Here is a 23891-nt window from a genome sequence, read left to right as displayed (position 1 = left end):
GTTCTATTTTTAATGGCATTGTGTCTGTCGAGGTACAGGTCATGGCCACTGCTGTGTGAACTCTTTGTGTGTATACGTGTGTATGTGTAGTAAAGTGGTTTGTGAAGCCATCAGCATTAACTGGTATATGAAAGTTTAATGGGACATAGAGGAGAAACCGCAGGTTTCCCACACAGTGCAGGGCTTGGTATGATATGATATAATATGATATGATGGGACATCAAGAAGACTGGAGACTGCCTTTCTCTCTCTCTCACACACACACACACACACCTGGATTCAGTTCATCTCAGCTATGCACCTTCTGTCACACACCATTAGCCACCATCTTCTACCATATACTCTCTAACTCTCTCTTTCACACACACACAAACACACACATGTGCACTTACAGTACGATCACACACGCTCCTCCGGTTTTAGCAGCTCGTGAGCTGTTTTAGTTCTGCCTCTGCATTTCAGACTGAGTAACATTTAACTATACACTTATTGATATTTGTTTTCCTCATAACATTTCCTGCCCGTGTACTGTAGGGCCGGTCTGATGTTATTATTTCCTTCAGTGTATTCCAATAAAATGTTCAGTCTTAATCCATTAATCAACATGTCCACAGCTCTGTGTCTGCGCTCGCTGCCAACTTTTAAGACATTTCTACATGTGTACAACGTCGCGCTGGCACGTCCTCGACTGCATGATGTAAGACCGTGCATGTGCTTACCCATTTGCTCTGTGTGTGACAGAGCGAGTGTGTGTGTGCAAGAGCATGAGCACACGTGCAAACTAGTGTGTGTAGATATAGATCGGTTTGTGGAGGGGAGCGTGCAAGTCGCAGTGTTAACATGATTGCAAATGACAAAATGTCAACCTGGGTTTGTTAGCAACATAATGGGGAATCAATAGACACGAGAAAGATGTCAATACTACATGCTTTATTGCATTAAGCTACCTCTCTCCTTCTCTGTAGCCCTCTCTCTCCTCTTCTTTTCCCTTTACCTCCCACTCTCTGCTCTCTGTCACAATACAATTCTCTCTCCTCTGCTCTCCTCTCCCCCTGGTAGTAGAATTAGATTGCAGTATATGAGCCAGCCACAGGGTTCTGAATGCTGCAGGCTGATGGCAAAATGCTCCAGGAGCTAATGGGCTGTTGGGCTCATCTATTTACGTATATTAAGCTCACATAGACGACCACAACAAAATCTGACAATGTGACGAGGCCCAAAGGAGGAGCAGCAGTGACGTCTTCTGTTTAACTGATGCATTTACGTAACGAGACAAACATACGAGTTATTGTAGGACACTTTTAAAATCATACACTCTGTAACTGTGTGCTATGGGTGACCTTTAAAATATATAGCACTGGGAATTAAGGCTTTTTCATGGTTTTGGATTAATCCAAGCAAATCCAGTCTATAAAGATTATTAGCAGGGTGCTGCTGTGTTATTCATGTTACAGTGGGGTTTAATAATTCCTTTTAATCCTATTAACTGTTTACCTTTTTATTGGATTTGCTCAGGTGTGCATATGCGCCAGTAGGTTGTATTTATACAAAGCGTGTGTGTGTGTGTGTGTGTGTGTGTGTGTGTGTGTGTGTGTGTGTGTGTGCGCGCGCACTGATGTGTTTATATTACTTGAGACTAATGTAGTATTAATGCTGATGAGGTCCCTCAGCTCATTAGCAGCAGGGAGTGGTATTGAGTTTCTCCCAGGGAACAGGAGCGACCGGGACATACACACATCCGCTGTAAATTCTTAACAACCATTAGTGTATTGATAACCATTATCATGCACACATATATATACACACACACCCACATTCACCAAACAATGACCTTTAAAGACATTGCTTTTAAATATGCATACTCCAGCACACAGGAGGACACACCACAAAAATCATGCAAACATATTCATCTGAACAGCACTTAGAGGCCATCCATTATTCTCCAATGTGTTCACAGAGACACGGACTCACACTCAGTCAAATGATTTTGTGCAATTAGTCACCGTGTCCGCTGAAATACAGCCTAGCATTAGTCCTAACCAGGGGCTGGGTGAGCACGCCACTTAATCAGACCTGGAGGCCTTAATAACAGAGAGAACACACACAGAGAAGGATAGATGGTGTGTGTGTGTGTGTGTGTGTGTGTGTGTGTGTGTGTGTGTGTGTGTGTGTGTGTGTGTGTGTGTGTGTGTGTGTGTGCGCGTGAGAGAGAAAGCAGCTAATCAACACATCAGCGGGAATAAATACAAACCAGCTGATTCCATCCTAGATATTGATTTACACTTCCTTCTGTGTTTTCTAGTTGCCTCTCCTTATCACTCCTCCAATAGCACACAGGCAATGTACATACTGAGGACTCAGCCATACTTGACCTCTACATGGGGGACATCCTCCTCTGAGTATGTGTGGATGCTCAGTCAGTGGTGGCCTGGCTGTGATCAGCGTCGGAGTGGTCATCGCCACAAGCCGCCAATCAAACTAGGCAGTCAAAACGCGCCTCTGAACGTCTGCTGTCTATACACTTGATTACCTGATCTGGCAAGATTTTTCAAAGTGATTTATTCAGACATCAGAGTAAAATCTCTCTACATTCCCCTGCTTGCTGGGACACGAGTATGCTGTTTCTTTGTGGCGATGCGCGGGTTCCGTCTGGATACTTTATTTGCTGAGATGACATCGGTCTCATTTCTAAACCAACAATGCGTTTTTTACTGGCCGCTGTCTTTTTTGTTGTTCATTGCCGCCGGCTGTCACCTCTGCCACCCTGCTCATGTGCCAGTACATTTAGATAATAAAAAGACCAATAAAACCCAGAGGTTTGATTGGGTGTCTCCCCTTAGCCCAGCAGAGCTGACGACTAAATCAGGGGTCCTTCTCTCCATTTCATTTAGCTGATAAGATTTATGGTAATGAAGGGTTCCTATTAACCTCTGGGGTTCCACTGCTGTCCTTCAGACTGAGGGTGGATGGAGAGTGCTTACCGATCAGGATAAGGCTGCAAACATATCTGCTATAAGCAATGTCACATCATTGCAAAAGCATCCTCTGGAGTGTGCATGCACACACACACACACACACGCACACTCATGCATACACATACTCTTCAAGAGCACCTCAGCCCTTTAAGAGAGCTGAATGCATGTTTAATCTCTTTTCTGTCTTTATTACTTCTGAGCATTTTTGCTTTTCTTTATCCTCCCCACCATTCTGTTCTCCATCCTTTTCCCTGCAGGAGATTCTGTTCTGAAATTAATCTGTTGTACTCCCAACACCTCTTGTCCCTTTTAGCCCCCTGTGCAACATCTCTCTTTTAGAACTGCACAGTCATGTTTTTTTATTGTTTGCTGAAAATACTCCAGAATTACAAACAATTGTAACTAATGATTTTAAATTTTACATTAGATATACGGGGGGGGGGGGGGATCTTAAACATCGTCTGGGTGTTGGTCATCTGTGACAGTTACTTTATTTTCTGTGGAAAGCAACAAACGAAAATACTTTCTTACACATACTGATAGCAGTTCGTCAGGGTGAAACCCTACACAAGTTTTAAGGGGGATGTTTCTCTGGAACACCCAACTGAACGAAAGTAAAATAAAATAAAACCACATTAAATGCACCCTCACAGGAAGTGGTTGCTTCTCTCTTCTACTACTCATTCTCTTTTTTCTCCATTGCCAGTTTCAACCTGCAGAGAACCTACCACTTGCACAGTTAGGGAAGGGGTCATCTAAACACAAGTAGGTAACTAAAATATGAGTAAATATAAGCTTAAAGATGAATTTGTATCCTGTTGACATGCACCATTAATATGGCTACCTATAATACATGTATACACTGCACATATATATATTTAAAATATGCCAAAGAGAAAAGAAAAAAACAGTATATCGTTCTCCCCTATCTCTCCTGCTCTCCAGTCAGGACCTTATCATGTAAACCTATCTTCGCTACAACCGGTTAGCAGGTGATTCTGAACCACAGAAGAAAACGTCATCAAAACACCAACCGCACTCTGATTGATAGACCAGCTTATACCAAAAATAAATACTTCAGCATGTGATTGGCTGTCAAACACCAAAGGTATAACCTACCTTGCACATAGGGTTGCCAACTCCCTGAAAAATAAATAAGGGACACCTCGTGGCCAGGGCCGGGCAACCCAGTTGTCTTCACCCTTCCCAGTGTGGTAGCTCTTTTTTTTGTGTGTGAAATTATTTTTTTAACCATTTGACTTGAATTTGATTTAAGCAGATGCATATTCTTTGTGATATGACCATATGGGAAACAAATGATCATTTAGCCATTTATTTTTAGCTCAAACTGACAACATTAACACAGTAAAACAGGTCTCTTTCTTAAACAGAAGCCTGTCATGCTTAACTTTTGAGAATATAAGTAAATCTTTCTTTAAAAGAACTCTGCCCTGCTTAACTTAAAATTATATAAATTAATAGAAAGCAATACAACAAAAATATTCTTGTAACAGTGCACATATAGTGCATTTAGTACAATTGGCTTCAGTTGAGGTATTATTTCAGCTTTTCTAAAGCTAATCAGCTGCTCCTGTTTGTAAACCCGCTTGTTCCCATGATTACGCATCATAACTCATCATCATTATTAATCTATGTATTACTTTTATGTATTAGTGATCTATTTGTTGTAATCATCTATCCTTGCAGTTGTTTATTACACAAAATAAATTATATTATCACACTTCTGGCCACATAGCGCTGATATTCACTGCACATGCCCATATTAACCTTAACCAGAGGGTTTAAAAAATAAACCAGTGTTTACATACCATATCTGCTTCTGCCGTGGCCTGGTGGACAAAAAAATGGTTAAGGGTTCCCCGAGCTTTCACGCCCCTCATGTTCTTCATGTGCCCACCACTAGAAGCATGCCTATGGAAAAAGTGCGCCGGCACACAGTGCAGTGCGCTTTATAGGTGTTATCGTGCATGTTCCCAGCCCAGTGGTTTCCTTTTCCCATTCCTCCCTGTATTTATTCTTATTGTATTCTAATTTTTGCGTCATAACTTTTGCACTGTCCACTTCCTGCTGTGACAAAACAAATTTCCCACGTGTGGGACTAATAAAGGTTATCTTATCTTATCTTATCTTATCTTTCGCAGCCTTTTTTTCTTTCTCTGGGCGAACAAACATTGCTGCTCTAATGCTGGGCTTACACTGTGCGATTTTTGGCCCATTTTGAGACGATTTATGAGTCGTGCGACCGATTTGGTGATCGGCCCGATTTTGGCCTTCATCGTGCATCGTGTAGTATACGTGGGGTAACGAGAAGCGATTAACACCTCGAGCAGCTCCCGATCATCAATCGCTCGTGAGCCGCTCACACTGCTCACGCGCAAACAGGTAAACGTCGGTGAAAAAGACGGTGCAGCTCGGCTGTGCGGCGTGTGATCTGGACACAAGCGATGGAGGCACAACTTGTAGAACTTTGGAAAGCTCATCCGAGCCTTTTCGATGTGGCCTCACAAAATGATCACGACCACAACAACCGTGAAAATAGTTGGATCTACACTGCTGCTCATTCACAGCTGCCTGATCAATGTTTTTCATTAGCAATTTAGCAAAGTTGATGGTGGTGTGCGTGTCTGTGTGAGTGAAAGACAGAGGGAGAGCGAGCGACAGATTTTCTGTTATAACCTTCATGTTATGGAGGCACAGTGTGAGCACTCAGGTCGCATCAGAGCATCGGGTGGTATAGTGTGAGACCCTGCATCGTGACCTACCAACTTCTAACCCCTGCGAGTCAATCGTGCAGTTTGAGCAGGAGCTGAATAACGTGACTGAAAAAATCGCACAGTGTCTGCCCAGCTTTAGGTGTACTGTCGTCCGAGACTTGCACCGCAGTGTCGGCGTTTGTTTCCCTGTTGGCCATGCTTCTTGTTGTGGTCATCTGTTGTCTTCCGGTATTTTCTCCGTAAGCGACCTTTCCTCGACCAATGAGATGAGCGGTAATCTGAATCCGGTTGTTCAGTCTGACGTCACTAGCCGTGTCTGGGTCTAAACTCCGCTGCAGGTCCATATATCAAAGGATCACTATGGCATTACTGAGAGTTGAAAAACTGTCTAAAGTATTTCATCTTTAATAAAATGATCAGCCTTCTCCTCTACCAGGTGTAACAATTGAGTTTAACATCCAGGCATCCATGAAAACGGAATTTATGACATTTAACGGAGTTAGAAGTTAGCAGGGAGTTAGCTCGCTAGCTTCTATCTAAATACAATATAGCATGTCCTGACTGCGGGGTTTTGGAAACAAATTAAAACGTACAGCTCTGCTATCACTTCCAGCATAAATGAAGACAGAAAACTAAACAGCAGTGACGTTTGTAGGGTTACTGAAGTTGGGATAGCTGGTATATAATGATGTGCTACGTGACCGCTAGCGACACAGCTATGTTAGCATAATATAAACAAGCTAACTTTTTTTCCACTCGATAAAAGTTAATGTGAGTTTTCTCGGTGGTCAGGAACAAATGTAATCGCATGGCAGGATGCTGTAAAAGGACCAAACTTCAGCCAGGAGAACAACTGAGATAATCCATCCACAATACGAGGTTAGTCATTCATATACTGCTGCATGGGCTGGGCTGTAGTTACATCGTAAGGTTTTAAAAACTGAGCTTAAATAAATGATTAGCGGTAATAAAAGCCGAGGGAGGTCAACAGTGGTCGCTGACTGTTTTAGGAGCTTTTTGAGATCAAATAGAAGAAAATACATAACATTAAACATGTTAACAACACAAAAGCCATATTAAACGCAGACTACTTTAGACCCGGAAGTAGGATTCGTCGCGTCATCACTGAACAACCGGATTGTCATACTTGAATTGTCATAAGTGTGCTGTCAGCTCATTGGTCACAAAGCAGGAGAGGGGCTGGGAATTGTGTTTTCAAACAAAGCGTTAATTCCATTAAAAGTTATAGACTACTTTTGATTCTCACTGGATTACGGGACAAAGTGCGTCCCTTATTAGCTCAATACGGGACGTGTACTTTTGTTTCTAAATACCGGACGATTCCGTTTTTTAAGGGACGGTTGGCAACCCTACTTGCACATCATCCTGTTCTCTCTGTGAGCTTTAGCAGGCTTGGAGGGGAAATCAACAGGTATGGAGAAAAATGTGCCGTAAACCCACACAGAGACCTAATTTTGATTAATATTGGGCTTGACCAACAACTAATTGCTATTTATCAAAAGGAAAGGCACACTTTAGTTAAGCTAGCCAACTGTAGTGTTAACTAATTCAAATTTTAGTAAAGCTAACTAGCATGAACGCTAGCATGGTTTGGGTTATATTACTAGAGCGATGTAAATAAGACCATAGTTACTGCAAACTAATATCATCATTAAAAAATGTGTGTATTAATTCTTTAGCATGTAAATTCTGGTTGTATTTATTTTCAAACAGTTAAAGTTAAGATCAGGTGGAGTTTAGGTTGCGCTAACTAGTGTGGTTTGAGTTTAATATTAGGCTAGTTTAAGCTAGTTTATTTGATATAATTCGATCTGAGAATATTTAAAACTGTTGAATTTATATTAATATGCTTTAAATGTTTGCTAATAACTTATAGCACTGCGCTACACATTAATATTCTCCATTCAATTAACACATTTAGCACATTATTTATTATCTGCCTGCCTATTAAAATTGATCAAAAACCTACCTTTTAACATCTACAAACTGTTTTTGATTCAAATGGAGGGACAGGTGTATTTAAAAAAATAATCACACCTTGAAGCCCTAGTTTAACTCGCTTTATGAATAATATTTCTGTGATTTAGGTTCTTTAAGAGAATTATTTTCCTGTCTAAATGAGGAAATTTCATTTTGAACGACCTCCAGTGTGTGTCACTAATTTCTACCTGCATCCACCGACAATATCAACTGGCTGTCGTTAAATGTTAGAAAGCAAAAAGGAAGGTAGGAGTGACAGAGGGAGGGCGCAACCCCTCCCTCATCTGTACAAGGGCTGCACCCCTCTGTCCCTTTGTCTGCTTGTAAAGGGGACAAGGGAGGAGGTGCAGAGCAGGGGGCGCAGGAGTGACTAAGTGACCTCTCGCTCCCCTTTCTTTTGACGCTTCCATGTTCTGTCCATTTTGTCGTGCACGTCCCTCTCCCTCCCTCCTCTTTCATCCTCTTTCGTTCCCCCTTTTTTCAGCCTGGTTAAGTCGCCATGGCTGTTGGCTTCATATGTCCTATTCTCTCCTTTTTTATACCCCCCTCTGTCTGTCTCCCTTCCCCTCCTCTCTGTCTCTCTCCCTCTCTGTTCTCACATCTTCGGCAACAGCAGCCTGGTTGCCAAAGTGTCTGTAGGACACATTAAGGCCCATAAAAGCCTAGTCTGCGGTCACACTCTTAACCACCAGTCAGAGGTAGTGTACAAAAGTGACTTTAAATGAGTCTGTGATTACCCTGGAACATGGAGAGATACTGAAGTGGCCAAGAGAGTGCGAGACAAGGACGGAGCGTCTGAAAGGGGTAGAGAAAGCACAGCTTGAGGGTGTTTCTTGACTCTCTTAAAGAGAATTGAACAGAAATGAATATTTGTTTCTCTCTTAGCTAAGAACCAAAAAGACTACCTGAGTGGAACAAGCGATGACAAGTTGTAGTGGTAACCCAAATTTACTGGCCCCCCTCCTTCCCACACCTTTTACCACAAACTGCACGTCCCTCCCCTCCTCAACACCCCACTTCCTAATTGGCCACATGCTGCCATGAGTGACAAGTGTAATCATCAGTCAAATTATGATGGGGGGGTGTAGGAGGAAGACAGGAACAGCAGAAGGTGGCGGTGGAGGGGATTGAAAGGGCGCGCTTTGATCAGAGATAGAGAGGGGGTGAGTGGGCAAACAGACAGAGCTACATGGAAACCTGCTGTCCACACACCTGCTGCTTCATAGATGGGCAACATTAGCAGCCTCAGACCTCGATGGATTATTAAAAAAGGGGAAAAAAATCACAAGACAAGCAGTTCCTTAACCAAACAACGAAAATGCTGTTGAGCTTGAACTTGAATCTTTCTTGTATCTCCATTGCTTTAATTACAGTCGCAATACAGAATAGGGCAATAAAATCACCGGGTGTGGTAACGGCACGCTCTTTGATTTTCGCTTGGACACGTCAGGCCAGGTCCGTGTTATATTTGGACATAATTTGTTACTGAGAGCAGATGTTAGCTTTCCAGCCAGCTAACAAGGTTTACAGTAATTAGGAGTGCTGATGAAGCGCTTTGATTCCCTGGCTGTGGCGGCCATCTCATTAGCGGCTAGCTAGCTAGTGCTGCAGCAGGCGCTCCAGTCACATCCTATTAGGCGGCTCAATGTACACTCTGAATTAAGACCAGGAGATTAAGTGGAGATGAAAACTGTTGGCGTATACAGACACACACTATTCAGACTGTTTTTTTAAAGACCAGAAAAGCCCATATATATATATATATATATATATATATATATATATAAATATATATATATATAAATATATATATATATATATATATATATATATATATATATATATATATATATATATATATGTATATATATATATATATATATATGTATATATATATATATATATATATGTATATATATATATATATATATATATATATATATATATATATATATATATATATATGTACTCACTGCTATAATAATGAGCTTGTTATAGGAGATTCCTACTCAGGCACTAACCCTCCCCCCTCTTAAAAAGACCCCAAATTTTTCAAAATCTGCTAATGCTTGTGCCGATATTTTAGTGAGAGAAATTTGGTTTTAACAAAATAACCTTGTGTGTGACTGCTTTTTCAGATGAAAGGACACATGCCACAGAGAAGAGATAAAAGGTATCACAGATTTTAAGACACAGGAGTGTGTGTGTGTGTGTGTGTGTGTGTGTGTGTGTGTGTGTGTGTGTGTGTGTGTGTGTGTGCGATTGCATCCAGGCAGTGAACTATTTCCCCCGTGTTTCTTACAAATGAAAGGACAAAATGCTTCCTTGAAAATACTCCAACACAGTTTTTCCCCCTTTCTCTTCGACTCCTCGCCATTCATCAATACTCGCTCCTCTCCTCTCCTCTTCTCCTCTCTCTCTGTCTCTCGTCGTCTTTTGTGTGATGGAGTGATTATTGAGGACGTGGCTCCTGTGTTTAACACTGGTTGATGAAGTCTGCCTTTGTCTGTCTGCTCTAACCTGTCGCAACCGGGACACTGCTTATAGCAAAATCAATACACAGAGTAGAAGAGAGAGGCTGGGCGAGGGAGGTAGAGATGATGGGGGAAAGAGGAGAGGGATTGCGAGGTGGCGGGGTTGAAGGTAGATAAATGCACCGAGAGTGAGACTCAGGATGAAGCAGGAAGTCAGTGGAAAGAAAAAAGGAAGAGAAACATGGAAGAAAAATTAAATGCTCGACTCTTCCATTGCTCACTGTCCGAGTTTTAAACACGGCATTTGTATTTATGTTTGTCTTGCCTGTGCAAGGCCTTGACCAAGCGCCTGATTATATCACTTGTGGTGTGTGTGTGCAAGTGTTTTAAGTGTGTGTGTGAGTACGCTTGCCGAATGGGGCAACCCCTATCTGTGTGCGACTAGCTCTGTGTGTGTGTGTTGGACAGAGAGAGCTTCATTTGCTTCCACTCCCCAGAGTCAAAGCCGATGTCAAGAGAAGAGGGGAACAACAGAGGACTGAGGAGGAGAGAAGGATGGATGGGGAGAAGGAGAGGTATAGGGAGTGTAGAGGGTGGGGGTTTGGGTGGAGGGGCAGTTGTGTGAGAGAGGCACAGCTGGGAAATGAGAAATGCAAACCCCCCCCCCCCCCCTCCTCCTCCCACCCTCCTTCTCCCTCTCCGTACCACCACCTTACACTCACACATATGGCACACACATACAGACACACACGATCCCCATCTCTTTATCCTCCCCTCAGGAAAGATGGGGTGGAGGTAGTGGTGGTGTTGGAGGAAGGAGGGGGGGGAGTGAAGGAAAGGGAGAGGCAGGGGAAATAGGAAGAGATGGAGAAGGGGACAGATAGGGGCATTAAAATTCATGGTCCCTTTTTTTTTATTTTCCCTGCTGAAAATCAATAGTGTTTACTATGAATGAGTGGAACAGTGGACAACAGTGGTGCCGGGGGGACAGAGAGACAGAGAGGAGGAGGAGGAGGAGGAAGAAAAGAGTAAGGGTGGGAGAGGTAAAGACGTGGAAGGGGAGACTTTATTGCGATAGGCAGAAGCACCGGAGGCCAAGGTTAAAGACCAGCAGGGGCAGCGAGACAGAAAAAGAGAGAAGCACAAAGTAAATTCAGTTGTCTTCTAAAACAGACATACTGCCTTGTAAAATGCATATTTATTGTTCTCCTTCATAATAATGTAATGTAATGCAAACCCTTACAGTCCCCGCACCAACATTAGATGTTTGGCTGGCTTTACTTGTCCACCTTTCCATTCCTCATTCCTCGCTTCAGCTCACTCTACCTTTCAAAGAACTGTGTGTGTGTTAATTGGCAGCCCACAAACACCACTGACATGGTCTCTCCCCCCCCCCAACTTACACATCAACACACATACGAGCTGCAAAGCAGTTCACACTGAGTTGTTCAGCAGCCCTGACCCTGTTTCCTGCTGTTGAAAGCCTAGAAGTTCAGGATGGCTTACCAGTGTTTTGATTAAGCACTGCCAGTGTGTCTCACACCACTTGATCAAAGAAGAACAACTGTGTGTTTTTTAGCTGTTATAACTGCTTGTATCCTCCACATTTTTCATGGCAATCAAAGCTTTAAAAAAAAAAAAGTTCTGCTGGCAAAATTCAGTCGCGAAAGAAAACGGATCATTTAGGATTGTCAAGTTTTACTTCCAAATTACTGCAAAGTTTTTTTTCCCTCGCACACAAAAAGGCATTTTTTTGTTTTTTGTTTCTTTATGGGTTTTTTTTTCTGTTTTACATGCATGGTATATCAAACTCTCACCACGGAGTCTTGGGTCTTTAGGCTGTTTTGTGTTGTTTTCCGTGCTGGATCGCTTGATTTGTGAGTGTGCGCTTATGTGCTGGCGCAGCTATCTTATGCGTATCTGCCTCCCTGTCATTCTGCACACAGTAGTGGTCCTGTGCATATGGAACTGTGAGTGTGAGAGAGTGAGCTGTGCAGGGGGTGATATATATTCAGGCAGCTCATGCATTATGGAGAGTGAAGGTGAGAGCGTCTAAATGTGAACTGCTGGTATGTGGAGGGTTCAGGGCCAGTCTTACCGAGGCCTTTTGTATTAGCATAGCATCTCCATTTCAAATCGGCCTGTCAAAAACCAGCAGCATGTTTTATTCAGCAACAGATATTGATCACATTTTATGCATACATGCCAAATGTATATTGCATACTAAACCTGCACCTTTGGTTTGTTTATGATGCTGCTTTGCAAATATGCTGCATAAAAATGTAGATGTTTGTTATGCACATAAACTTGGGGACACCTCAGTGATGCAAACTGTATGTTTGTTGTTTTTGATGTGATAATTGGATGCAGTAATGTAGATGAGGCCCTGATCGAGGTGTTTACGTAGCAGTCAGAGTGCATACCCGTGTGTGTGGACACTGCACTGTCTGCAGGGATGAGAGGAGTTTACCGAGGTCAGAGTGGCACGGTGGTGATTTCCAGTGGGCGTGTTTTAATGCAACGCCACAAACTTCAATTCCTCCATCCACTTACAGAGCCTCCAGCTTTGTGGTTAAAAATTACTTCGAGTCACCCTTATACATTAACAGACAGCATTTCACTACAGCAGCTGCTCTTTGTCTATCAACATGCCTTTTTTCCCCATTAATATTATATCTGTATGCATTAAACTGGCCCGAGGCCATCTCTGCTTTTCTATCACATGTCGTTTTTTTTTTTTACCATCACACTGCATCAGTGCCGCACTAAATCTCTCCTCTCTAAATGACTGGAGTGAATGAGAGGTTGGTCTCGGTATACGGGGGAAGAGGACAATGCGGGCTTTAGCTGTGCTAGAGCTTCCTTTTTCACCCTTTATGAGATGAGGTGGCCCATTTGCTGAATGGGACGTGAAGAAGGTAACAGCTGATTTGTTTTGGAAATGCTTTTTTCCCCCCTTCTCTTTCTTTTTTTTTTCTTTTTTCCAGATCACATGACTTTGTCCTCAAACTCCTCGCTTTCCAGTAGACCGAGGTTTGATTCAGTGTTATTTTGGCTGTCTTCTACCTCCTTGAATTTCTTTTTTCCCCCAACTATCTTGTCCACCCCCCATTCTCTCCCTGGTCCCCCCAGCCCTCTCAGTACTCTGTTCCCTTAGCGACTGTTTCCAAGGCGCCCATTCCCAAGGGCTGGAGGAGGGGTCCAGTGATGTCATCCATGCATAACTGTATACCTGTAATTGATGTCCAGCTCTCCCTTCCTCTCTGTCATTGTCACTTATTTCTTTCCTTTCTACATCTCCTCAGCTGCTCTTTGTCCCTACACAAGTGTACTTTCATATACACTTTAGGACATTTCTATGTTAAACAGTAAAGTATGGACCGCATATTTTTACCAGCACTGAACTGCCGTTTGACACGTGTTACAGTTAAAATCACAGCTCGATTCACACCTGTGCTTTTCTTCAGATGCCATGAATAATTTAAAAAAACAGGACAAAAAAACCTTTGTAGGACCGGCCTGATCACTTGGTCATGAACAAAAATTGAGCTCGATGTTCACTCATAACCCGAGCGACCTGTAAATAATTGCAGTTTTCACTGGGATTTAACAGAAGGGTGGAATTCCAATAAAATATCGCAGATGTTTGTGTCGGGGTTTGCTCTCTCACTTTAACAATTGTTACTCTTTTTTTTTTTCCAGATTGCCCTGATGACGGCTTATTCTCAAAAGCCACTTGTCATCCTCAAAAATGATTTTAGGAAGTCTAGTTATTGGTTTGTGCAGGTTTTCTGATCGCTTGCATGCATTTCAAGACCAGACAAGTGAGATTTGGACTTTGGTACACACTACTCTTAAAGGTTTTAAAGCCCGAATAATTAAAAACCTCTTACTGTTTTCTATTTAAAGGATATTTGCTACCTGATACTGTGAACCACTGTGGAATTATGCTCAAATTTTAGTGTTCCTACTAGGGCTGGGCCATATCATACCGTTCACGGTAATACCGGTATAATGTTGGGCAACAATAAGAAAATGAAATATCGCGATAGAATATGGGTAAAACATTACGGCTATATTAGGCAGGCGCCTCGCGGAGTGATATGTACTGTGCTTCAACATAATATTACCGTACTGTGTGTGTATAACCTCTTTTTAAATTTTGTGGATATTCTACATGGTTATGTTGAGGATATGTTGGCCAATTTTCACTGGAAATGCCTTTTGGTTAAACTGTCAGCAAGGAATTTGCATTTGCACTGTTAAAGTTTTAGATAACTTTAATGCACTTAAAAAAGCTGCTTGTTTAAGTGAAAATACATTGATGTTTTGTTTTTTTGCACTAATAAAGTTGTGGAGTTGTAAAGTATTTTGTCTAGTGTCAGTTATATCGTCAGTTATATCGTTTTCGCAAATTTTCAAATGTATATCATGATAAATATTTTTGGTCATATCGCCCTGCTCTAGTTCCTACTGTAATCTGTAAATTAAAATGAAACTGTACAGTTTAACCCCGGGTACGCTGAATTCAGCTGTTTTTTTTAGTTTTTTAACTTTGCACCACAACTTTCTGTGTAAACATCCATATTTTAATATTTTTTAACACTCACCTTAATAAAGATGGACCTTGGTTGGACTACAGTAGACTAACGTGAAATTATAGAAATAAAAATTTAAAAGACTTCCAAGTTAATGATTTGAGATCAAACCACATTTATGGTATGCTTTATAAAATAAATTTTTTTCATTAATACAAAATGGATTTGTATTAATGCTATTCAGCTGTATTCGTGATACATTTTCCTGCAGTTTCGTGATTTGCTACAGTATATTTCACTCCCGCTACATTTGTGCGCTTCCCCCCTCCTCCCCTCTTTCTCTTTTTGATCCTCTCCCTGCATCCCAAACCACGCTTCCACCATCTCCTCTCTAGAATAAAATTCACTTCTGATTGAGAAATCACTCTGGTTTGTTCCACATTTTGATTTAGAGTCACGAGTGTTATATTTTAACACTATGAAACGGTCACACTTATCTTTTCGCTAGCTGTTAAGAGACAGACAGTTGAGCTGCCCTCTGTCTACAGTGTACATGACTCTCTACATCTGCTCCATGTTTAAAAGGTCATTTGTCAAACCTGACATTTTCTGCCCTTACCAAAGGTTTCCTCAATATACAGCCCGGCTTTCCCATTCAGAGTTTACGTTCTGGGTTTTTTTCCATCTATTTGTTTTCTTTTGTATAAACCTTTTCTGACAATACGTTCCTCTTCTGTGTCAAAAAATATCAAGAGAGTAGGAGGCTGAATTCTATCATCTTGTAATGTTCAATAAACTAAGAAATGACAGATGTGGTTCAGTGTGTGTGTGTGTGTGTGGGTTGCCTGGGTAATGGGGCCAAGGACTGCAAGAAATGCAAGTTTCAACGGGAAGTGTAGTGAGTGGGTAGGCACACACTCGGGGTCTGATTAGGGATTAATGTGTGTGTGTGTGTGTGTGTGTGTGTGCGTGCGTGCGTGCGTGCGTGCGTGCCAGCAGGATGTTTTTACTCAGCACAGGTTGTCACTATCCTGTTTCCCCCTGTGTGCCTTTTGTTCCTCCCCTACTCCACCATTTTGGTTTTTGTCTAGGACAAAAAGGGGCCCCACAGCAAGGCCCCCTACCTGAACACCACCTCCCTCCTGACATTTTTCAAAGCCCCCTCTCTTTGGCGCGTGCGCAGACACACACATACACACACACACACTCGCTATTACAAATCCTTCTCTTCTTTCAAGTTAAAATTCCACAATGAAGGGTTTTTGTAGCAATTTATCAAATGATATGCAAGTTTCCATATTATATACACTGTGTATACCACAGTCTATGTCTGCTTTAGTGTAGTTGTAGAAGAGCACAGCAGGAAGTCAGCCAAGCTATGCATACATGCATGCATAACTTTCTGTGAGTATCTGTTTGGATGTGTGTGTGTGGGGGGAATCGATACGGTAAAGTATTACAATATTTTTGCAATATTGCATCGATATTTCCATGCGTCCATTCTCTGCTGCTTATTCAATGAGGGTGTCTCCAGGGGCTGGAGCCTAACCCTGCTGTCATAGGAAGAGAGGCGGGGCATGCCATGGACCGCTCACCAGTCCTTCGCAGTTCTGTTCTTGCTGTCAAGGCAAGAGTGCTAACCAATGCGCCACTGTGGCCCCTGTATCAATATTTCATGAAATAAAATAAATAAAATACTTTGGGAATACTACGAATAAGATGGATCATCTCGCCTGATAGGCAGCAACTTTTCTGCAAACTGACTGAATGCCGTTATTCTCAGAGAGATTGCTGCAGGTCTGCAAGTAACTGCAGTCTAATTCATAAACACAGACAGATTGCCAGCATGGTGCCATCAGTCTGAATGAGTCTTTGTCAGTGAGCACAACTCGAGGGGACTCAACTCAACTGGCTGCCAGCTGGTTATATTCCTATAAAACAGGAAGGTTGCTGTGCACAAATGTAATATTTAAATGTGAATTTCTGTAAGATGTAATTGCCAATCAGACTGACTCCATTTTATGGCAACATTTATGGCAGGTTTCAGTGACGGTGTCAGCACGCTTGACAGTCTCATTGTATTGTTGTTGGTTAAAACAGACAAAGTTTGACAAAGTTTGACTTTGAGGAAAAAAGGCGATTAATCGCAGTGTATGTTACCGCAATAGGAATATGTCTCTGACGAGTACCACCTCTAGTAATTAATATGAGAGTCAAAGGGGTGTGAGAATTAAAAAAACAGAGAATCATGTTATTTTAATAGATCTGTGTATCTGTGGCTCTTGCAGCTGGCAGAAATGACAGTTTTCTCTGGCCAAGTTTTTGTCCGTGCCCTGGAGTCTCCAGTTTGTGGTCGCTCGGTGTGTACTTAGTTAATGTCTTTTTCAGTCTCTCGCCATCGCTCTCTGTTCAGCTGTGTGTGCTGTGGTGACGGGAGGGCACTGGATGGCTCGTTGAATGAACTCTGTGGTTGTGCTGACAAATCAATGATAAAGAGTAATGACATCAACAATGTAATGCATCTCCTTGTGCTTTCATTGACTCGCCCTCGCTACCCAAACCCCCCCAAACTCACCTCTTAACGTTTATGCCACCTTGGCTCTGTGACTTCGCTTTGCACCATAAACGATGTTTCTGCCTCTTTATGTTTTGTCATTATATGTATCTTTTATCTGTGTCGTTTGTTTCTCTCTGTTGGTCTATCCTCTCTCCCTCCTTCCTCCCTCCCTTTCTCCCTCTCTCTCTCTCTCTATTGATCCAGTCATAGTTTTCTCAGTCTTCACAGTACTGGGCCGCTCTAATCAATACAGATAATTGTCTGCTCTCTCTCGATGCCAAACATAGTCTCCCCTTCTCCCCTCTCTCCCTTTTTATCAATGAACCCCGGTCTTCCCTCACTCCTCCTCACCCACCCAGCCTTCTCTCCCTCCAGACGGGGATTCCCCCTCCCCTAATGACGGGAGATAACCTGCTTTCTTTACCGATTTTTCTCCCACCCGCCCTCCCCCGTACACACACATACACATATCCCTGCCTCGCCCGCTGCCTCCCTTTCCTCCCTCGTTCATCGATTACCGTGAGAGTCGGGGCCCGGCCTGCCCGCCCTACAGATGTAAACACACACAGAGCTCGTGTTGTGGTTTAGTTGCTGTTCAGCCTCTCCTGGTGCTCGGGCCTTTTGGTTAATTGGTGGGATTCAACCGTTTTTGGTAGGTTACAGCACCTTTCTGTGCCCAGGATAATGCTAAATGGATTCACCATCTTGCCCCGTGGTGAAACCTGACCTCTGATTCGTGCCATCAAGCCAGGCTTTGACCATGTAGAAGGCTGCCGTTGTCTCGTTTCTTCCATTGTGACTTGCTTTAGGGTTTGTAGAGGAATTTGTCTTGGAGAAATTTCCGATCTGTGCAGAATCACCAAACTTTTCAAATATGGAAACTTTCAGTATGAGGAAGAGCCAGCAGTGGATGGAAATGGTGCACACTGTATTAATAATCAGCCTAAGAACTGAAATAAGAACATTTACAAATGTAAGTAAATAAACACATACTTATTAACTTAATATTTAACATTCATTATATAAATATTAAATAATAATATTAACTAAAATAGGTTTTGACAAAATTTGAAACAGTGACAAGTGGAGCGAACAGCCACAGTAGGACCCAGTGCAGCATTCATATTCTGTCTCTACATATGAAGTCCTGTGTGTTTAATAATGCATCCACCCATCCGGCCAACCAGGCAAGTTACAGGCCTGCAGGTTAGTGTACTCTGTGTGTGCGCATATGTGTGTATCTACCTTTCCATGCATCCAGTGTGGAGTATCCATCACAAGTCTCTGATGTCTCCTCTATCTCTGAAGTCAATCTGGAGCGGCACATAAACACACAAAAGCAATATCAGTGACAATACATACATATATACACAGTATACATAACCAATGTTTACATAAACATGTCATATCCACTTAGATCTGCTGAAACTGATAGCTGAGGCTGTGCTGTATTTCTTTTTGGTCTTTTTCCACGAGAGGGGTAAGTGAGATGGAGCTGGAACAGATAGAAACAGTTTCAGGTTAAAAATAAGATGATGGGAACACAGAACAAATCATTTCTGTTTGAAATGTGAGAGTGTTTCCGGAGCTTTATGAATATGTTTGCGCATTGGCGAGTTGCCTGTGCGAGCGTGCGTGTGTGTTTGTTTGGGAGCAGGCTAGAGCGTGCAGGTGCGTGCGTACATCTGAGACAAATACAGTATGTCTTGAGGCTAGGCTCAGGTTTACACGTGTGTGATCAGAATAAGCAGGGCTTTAAAGGCCAGCAGTGCAGTGGAGACGGAGGTGGGTGGGAGGGGAGGGATATTGTCCTGGAGGAGGTTTGTGAGGTGGTGTTGGTGGGGGTGGGGGGGGTGTTAGAGCTGGGGTTGGACAGCAGACAGCAGGGATCTTCCTCACCCCCAGGGAGTTGAACCTACAACCCCTAACCTTTTTCTAGCCCTCTGGTCATGGACTTGAACCCTGTAACCCCCTGATGGACAATCTGTTCCTCCTCTCCCCAGCCTCACTGCAGCACTCTGCATGCCATTAACGGATAAAAAGGGTGCGTGTTGTGTGTGTGTGTGTGTGTGTGCATGCATCTGTGTGTGTGCTCACATGCAAGAGTCAAGTGTTTGGTCCCTTGGCTTTGACTTTGATATTGGGTCTTGCTCCCTGTTCATCCACTGCTTGTCAAGAAGAAGAAGCGGTGGAAATAGAGGCAGGGAGTGAGACGGGGTTTTTTTGTTTGTTTGATTTTTGAGTTTCTAGTTTTGAAAGCTTCTGTAAAATTATATTTTATTTTATTTTTTTAATTGAATTTAAAAAACTTGGTCTGTGGAGGCCTTTTCTGTCTCTCAGCGGACCCTAGCTCCCCCAGCGTCCCTCTAACCAGGACAGAAGCAGAGAGGTTTATGTATGCTCGGACCCAGCTCATTCTTCACCTGTCAACAAAATCATCCTAACAAAAAAAAAAAAATACAAAATGGGGATACAGTAGTGAAGAGGACAGGAGGGGGAGGTGGCAGTTAGTGAGACAGGAAAGATGAGGAAGAAAGAGCACAGAGGCTGATATATTCCTCTCAGCCTTTTTTTCCTCCTTTTATTTCTCCATTTCTTCCCTTGTTTGTGTTTGTGGGCTTTGCTTATCAGATCCCAGCTCCATTCAGGGCCTCAGTCAGGGGAAGAAGCCAGACGCCTCCATTTCTCTTTCATTCAATCTCTGTCTCTCTTTCCCTCTTGCTTTCCTGTGCTCTCCCTCTCCTAACCTTTGAGAATAAGAGCCTTGAATTTGAATTTCAGAGCGACCTAGCGAGCGAGAGGAGGTTTCGAAGGAGGAGGAGGGTGAGGAGTAAGAGGGTAGGGGTAGCCGGTGGAGGGGGGGATGTTGGAGCTGCGGTCGTTGAAAAAGGGCCTGTTCAGCGCGTCCCCCGGCCTACCCCCTCAGAGTGGCCCCGATCGATACAAACTCGGAGCAATAAAGCTTTCCCCCTGTCATCTCTGCAGAATACAAAGCAGAATAGAGAGAGGGAGAGAGAACGAGAGGGAGAGAGAGAAAAAGGGGGAGAGAGAGAGGTGAAAAGCTGTTCCGCTAGCCAGACCAATTTCCTAGCCCCCCTCCCCTCGTTCGCTTCACCACCACCTCCCTAACACACCATCACCACCACCTCTATCACCCCCTTTCCTTACCTCCTTCTTCTTATCATCAGTCTTTCACCCCCCCCCCCCCTTCTTTTTGCACAATATATCCCCCTGACTGTATCGCTGAACAGCTATCCATAATAAATACAGCATAAATTAAGTATACAATAGATTCCCTGTTTGCCCAACTATCAGAGAAAGACAGGTGAAGGTGGAGGAAGAGAGAAGGGGGAGGAAAAGTGGCAAAAATGGTGGTGTGAAGTGGAAAGAAGTTGCTAAGGAGTGGGGTGGATGAAGAACTGAGAGGGAAGATAGTTATAGCAGAGGATGAAGTGTGTGTTTAAGGGGGGATAGGGACAAGGTAGGGAAAAGCTGGGGGGGGGGTTACAAACAGAGAAAGATGGATGTAACAATACAGGTAGAAAGGAAGGTGGAGGAATATTGATGAGGTGGAGGAAGGAGCAAAAATGTGTGGGGATGTCTGAGGCAGCCATGGAGAGGAGACGGAGAGGTGAAGGGGGTCAAACAGCAATCCCTTGAATTGAGAGCCAATTACTGTAATTGTAATCTGGATTCAAAGCATAGAGACGCAGCAGTGACAGGCACAACGGAGGCAGCCGTGAGCACATACATGCACACAACGGACAAAGTGTGTGTGTGTCCACATCTCTGCATGCTGTGTTGATTGTTCTGTGAAACTGCAGTTGTGAGTGCATTTTGTGTGTGTGTGTGTGTCCCATCTCCATTCTTCTCCACTGAATGGCAGTGCAGGAGTCAGCCTGCCAATCAACTATTGTACTCTTGTCAATTTAATAATATTTCTGAGTGCTGACCTCCACCGCGCTGCAGCCATCGCTCTATGTGCTTGTGTATTTCTGTGTTTGTGTGTGTGTGTGTTCCTATATATTTCTGTCTCTCCCTCTTTCACCTCAGTCTAACCCCCACCCCTCCCTCCCCTCTCCGACTCCCTCCCCCGGTCTCTGTCTCTTATTTTCTCCTTTATTAGAAGAAGATAGTGCGAATCCTTCATCTCTCCTTCACTAATTCTCTCTGTTATTGTCCCTCCGTTCAGCCCTCTGTCTCTCCGCACTCCTTCACTCGTGTCCTCCTTTCTTTTCTCACCATGATCTATATCGCTCGCCTCCTTTTTAAATCGCGCACCGGCCTCCTTCCTGTCGTTTACCCTCATGCTTTTGCTTTCTCTCATTCTTCCTTTTGGCTTGTATCACCTCACATCCATATCTTTGCTACTGTTTCCTCCCCGGATCTCTTCCCTCCATCATCTTATCTCAACTTCCTGGTCCTCTCTCCCTCTCAGTCTCTTTTCACTTTCTCCCAGCCAACTCTTCCTGTCTCATTTTCATCATTTCCCTCCCCCCTTTTTGCTTTTTCATCATCATAGGCCATATTTAGGCAACTCTGTGTCCCCCCCTTATCTTTCCTCACCCTCCCTCACTCACTCCATCCTTCCTTCCTTCCTCATCCCTCTCTCCCTCCCTCCACCCTGTTCGTTCCCTGGGGAGGTCAGTAATAATGGTAGTGATGGAGTGAGAGAGGGAGGTGCGATTATTGTCTTGTCGGGAGTCAGAGGAATCGATCGGCCCAGAAATATGAGGCGCGAGAAAGAGCCGCTGTGTCAGATACAATAACCACCCGCTCCCGGGGGCTTACACACATACACACGCGCACACACACACACAACATACAGGCCCGCATTCGACATGAACATACACATTTATTTGGTTCGACGCAAGTGCAGACACTGACACGCACACTCGTTCGTACCATCTTTCTTTTTCATTAACGCAACGCGCACACATCCCTCTTCTTCTGTGGTGGAGGAGAGCAGCGAGGCAGCCCAATCATCTACATGCTTTGATCTGAGATAAAGCATAGAAGTAGATCTGTTCTGATCATTCTTCATGCACAGATAAAGGGCAAGGCGAGGAAAATCGCTCACACACCTTTCACTCACGTAGCTATAAACAGACATAAACACACACATACGTGCGCACGCCACACACACGATCACACTGAGACCTTTCACTGCTGTTGCCTGGCAACGTGGCCGAATGTCCAATCCGAGCAGAGAACAGTGGCCAGTGATGTCACAGCTGCTGCTGACCAGCAGGTCTGAGGGAGAAAGAGGCAGGAGGAGAAGAGAAAGTTTGAATTGGTGAAAGGAAAAAAAAGATTGGGGGGGGGGTGTCACAAAAAAAGAGAGATGGGTGATGATGACAGGGTTTGAAGGAAAAGAGGAGGGACATATGAAGAAGAGGGCAGGGTGACAGGGGGACAGGTGGACAAAAGAAATTGCCCCTAGAGGTAGTGGTTGCCATAAAGTAATTCTGTCTGTATGTTGCGCTTCTGCACAACGGTCTGTGTTGTCCATGTAAGTGAGCATTTTTTTTGTAAAGTGGCCTCAGTGCTCCTTGATCTGGTCATGAAGCCGGGCCAAGGGAACCCAGTCCCTCCCCTGCAGACCCTTCACTCCTGCACCGAAAGAAGCAGAAGAACAAGAAGAAGAGTGGGTGAGAGGCGGAAAGATAAAGATTTGAGCTTCAACCTTGGTAGCGCCGTGGGAGAGAGCGGTGTCTGTCTAGACAAACCCGGCTCCCTATGGGCTGCCGAGATGATACAGAGAGAGGAGGGGGAACAGTGTGAAAGCAGGATGGAGGGGCAGAGGGGGGCTAGAGGAAAAGGAGCAATTGAGAGGTATCAGAAACAGGAAAGGAATAGGTGTTGCAAAGGTGTAGGCGGCTGAGATGGTGCCGGTCCCAAGGTAGCCAACAGTGTGAGTGTGTTTTAGCCCCTGCCGCTTCTCGTACAAAACCTCAACCTCTGTAGTCTCCACACTGCTCGACCTACTGTTTATAATCCTGCTACTCCTCATGAAACTGCACACCACACACACACACACACACAATACACAAGACTGGATTCTAAATCTCTCACCTTGTATAATAAGAGTGTTGCTGTTTGACTGTGTGTTGGCTTGGTGGGTCCATCACTGAGCCGTGCTCTGTCCCCGTCTATACGAAGAGGAATATGATGGATTATATGAATTAGAGCCAGTGTGTGTGCTCCAAGCCCGAGGCTGCACTAGATATAGGAGGGCTGAGCCATGGAGGGATGCTGAACTGGTTTGGCGTCCTCAGAATCGTCCCTGCAATGACCCATTATACGCCGTCTCCTCCCATCCTGCTTACCCCAAGCAAGTTAACATGCTTTCTTCAATCTTTTTATCCCACTTTGCCTCCTCTCTATTGCTCACCTTTATTCCTGTCACTGTTTCACAGCTCCTTCCTTTTTCCTTTACTATTCCTCATTTACCCCCCCCCACCCCCCACCCCCAATCTTAGTAACCTCCAATCCTCCCTCGCTACTTCTCCCTAACTGTCTGAAGTGATTGATGGTGCTCCAGAGAACTCAGCCTCCCCTTATCCTCCTCTCTGGGGTCCCGCTATCAGATCGTGTGTGTGCATGTAACT

The 23891-nt window shown here is 43.7% G+C and overlaps 1 protein-coding gene across 10 annotated transcripts in view; it reads left to right on the top strand.

The window, feature by feature from the left end:
• pou2f2b (POU class 2 homeobox 2b) overlaps positions 1-23891 on the top strand; it is a 79207-nt gene that overhangs the window by 29604 nt on the left and 25712 nt on the right. For 2 of the 10 annotated variants that reach the window (XM_085291649.1, XM_085291648.1), the window contains exon 4: positions 3682-3740. The exons of 7 other annotated variants lie outside the window; for them this stretch is intronic. The gene's annotated coding sequence lies outside the window, so the exon portion shown is untranslated. Of the gene's footprint in view, positions 1-3681; positions 3741-9849; positions 9885-23891 lie in introns of all 10 variants that reach the window. One more of the 10 variants, XM_085291647.1, reaches the window with a different exon arrangement.

This window comes from Mchenga conophoros, linkage group LG11 (assembly GCF_057382185.1).
Source record: "Mchenga conophoros isolate Kocher_MC1m ecotype Shallow Benthic linkage group LG11, M_conophoros_male_GT1.1, whole genome shotgun sequence".
NCBI lineage: Eukaryota > Metazoa > Chordata > Actinopteri > Cichliformes > Cichlidae > Mchenga > Mchenga conophoros.
Note: the sequence above shows the minus strand (reverse complement) of the source record. Positions and strands in the feature narration are given on the sequence as shown.